A 2,828-nucleotide genomic window follows, 5' to 3' on the forward strand; every position below is an offset into this window, starting at 1 on the left:
CCCTTGCACAGCAAGGATATCAAACCAATCAATCCTCAGGGAAATCAACCTTTAATGTTCATTGGAAGGACTGATGCTGAAGGTAAAGTTCCACTACTTTGGCCACCTGATGTGAAAAGCCAACTCAATTCCTATTGTTGGGAATGATTGAGGGCGGGAAGAGAAGGGGGTGAGAGAGGATGAGATGGTTAGATGGCATCACTGACTCAATGGACATGAGTTTGAGCAAACTCTGGGAAACAGTGAAGGACAGGGAAGTCTGGTGTGCTGCAGTCCATGGGGGTCACAAAGAGTCGGACATGACTGTGACTGAATAACAACAATACAATGTATATTTATGTGTGTGTTTAATGCATTACAGAAGCTTTTTTTTTAATATTTAGGCTTTATTCTTCATTTTTGCACATGTGCCAATACACCCTTGAGAGAAAACATAAAAAAAAAAAAAAATAGAAAAACTTTAGCAATTAACTCTCAGAAAGTGGAGGGAGAATAAGAATTACAACCTAAAAGATACTTCCATAGTATCTCTCAGTGGAAATTACAACAAAATTTAATTATCCCAAAATTATGGGGAAAATGTTTACAAGCTTTACTACTCAATGTTAGTAAGTTTTGAAACTCAATATTTTGGTGTATGTTTTTGCAAGGTTTTCTTAGGATATTCTGAGAATTTACCTAGCTGAGTATATAGGTAGAAACACTGGATCAGGACAATGAAGTGAAATGAAATTAAGTTGCTCAGTCGTGTCTAACTCTTTGCGACCCCATGCACTGTAGCCTACGAGGCTCCTCCATCCATGGAATTTTCCAGGCAAGAGTACTGAAGTGGGTTGCCATTTCCTTTTCCAGGGAATCTTCCTGACCCAGGGATTGAACCTGGGTCTCCCGCACTGCAGGCAGATGCTTAACTGTCTGAGCCACCAGGGAAGATCAGGACAATACAAGCTCTCTAATTGCTACACAGGGGCATTCCCAAGTTTTTCCAAGACCTAAATAACATACACTAAGCCCAGTGCTCTCTGCTCTGATTTGAACCAGTAGACAATTCCCAAGCTTTGAATTCGGCTTCTTAGAAATCATGACTGTAGGAAAGTCATGCGCCACGTAAGAGTGAAAGATAAGAAGAAATGGAGTAGTATCAGCAAGATGGTGAGACAGAAATTTTTCATGATTGTGCCTTTATAGAAACAGTATTTTCATGACCACCCACATACAAGAATACTTTCGCAACAGGTAAAGACTGCAGGTGAAAGAAGACAACTAAGTGTAGCACAGAAATAAAAATTTTAAAAAATACACTAATGACTATAGACAGGAGGTATTATATCCCCCTCCTCCACCCTCTCCCAGCACCTCTGAGAAACACTTTCCCTTTGGCAGAAGGAGGGTGAACTGAGCACCTGACCTCACCTCACTACCAGGCCAACCACCTTGGCCTCAGGCACCTATGACCTCAGGCTCCTGACTGACCCCAGACTCCAAATTGTCAGTTGTGACTCCAGCCTATGTGCCAGTCTCTGCAGATGCAGCTCTGGTTACAGTCCAGCAAAAACTGGTCCTTTTGGCTTTCAAAACCCAAGCTGGTACCTGTGAATCCAGGTACCACACTGGCACCCATGAACCCAGGCTCCAGACCCAAATCAGTACTCACAGACAAACTCTAGGCCAGCACCCTTGGTTTGGGGCTCCAGGTCCACTCCAGTGCCAGATTTGCTTATGGCCCTGGGCTTCAGGTGCTGAAGTGATCATGAGGAGATACCCCACATCCAAGGGCAGAGAAGCCCCAGCAAGATGTTAAGCGCTGGAGCAGCTGTGAGGAGATACCCCACATCCAAGGGTGGAAAAGCCCGAGCAAGACAGTAGGAGGGGGGAATTTGCATTTAGAATCAAACCCCATTCCCGCCAGAGATGCTCAGAGGGCTCAAACAAACCTTGTGTGCACCAGGACCCAGAGACCCCACAGAGACTGAGATAGAACTGTGTTTGAGTGTCTCCTGTGGAGGTATGGGTCAGCAGTGGACTGCTGCAGGGGCAGGGGGTCTGAATGCAGCAGACTTGGGTACGGCATAAGCCCTCTTGGAGGAGGTCACAATTAACCCCACCATAGAGCTTCCAGAACTTACACAGGACTGGAGACTCTTGGAGGGCACAAACAGAAACTTGTGCACACCAGGACCTAGGAGAAAGGAGCAGTGACCCCACAGAGACTGACCCAGACTTGCCCGGGAGTGTCCAGGAGTCTCTGGTGAAGGTGCGGGTCAGTGGTGGCCTGCTGCAGGGTTGGGGGTACTGAGTGTATGAGACCTTTTGAAGGAGGTCTCCATATCTTCATTACTTCCACCATAGTTTGGCCCCAGGTAAATAACAGGGAGCGAACACAGCTTCACCGGTCAACAGAAGATTGGATTAAAGATTTACTGAGCATGGCCCCGCCCACCAGAACAAGACCCATTTTCCCCCTCAGTCAGTCACTCCCATCAGGAAACTTCCATAAGCCTCTTATCCTTCTGCCCTTATCAGAGGGCAAACAGACTGAAAGACACAATCACAGAAAATTAACCAATATGATCACATGGCCCTCAGCCTTGTCTAACTCATGAAACTGTGAGCCATGCCTGTAGGGCCCCCAAGATGGTGGGTCATGGTGGAGAGTTCTGACAAAATGAGGTTCACTAGAGAGTATTCTTAATTGAGAACCCCATGAACAGCATGAAATGGCAAACATATAGGACACTGAAAGATGAACTCCCTAGGTCAGTAGGTGCCCAATATGCTACTGGGTATCAGTGGAGAAATAACTCAAGAATGAAAAGATGGAGCCAAAG

The sequence above is a fragment of the Bison bison genome, unplaced genomic scaffold (assembly GCF_000754665.1).
Source record: "Bison bison bison isolate TAMUID 2011002044 unplaced genomic scaffold, Bison_UMD1.0 scf7180017864177, whole genome shotgun sequence".
NCBI lineage: Eukaryota > Metazoa > Chordata > Mammalia > Artiodactyla > Bovidae > Bison > Bison bison.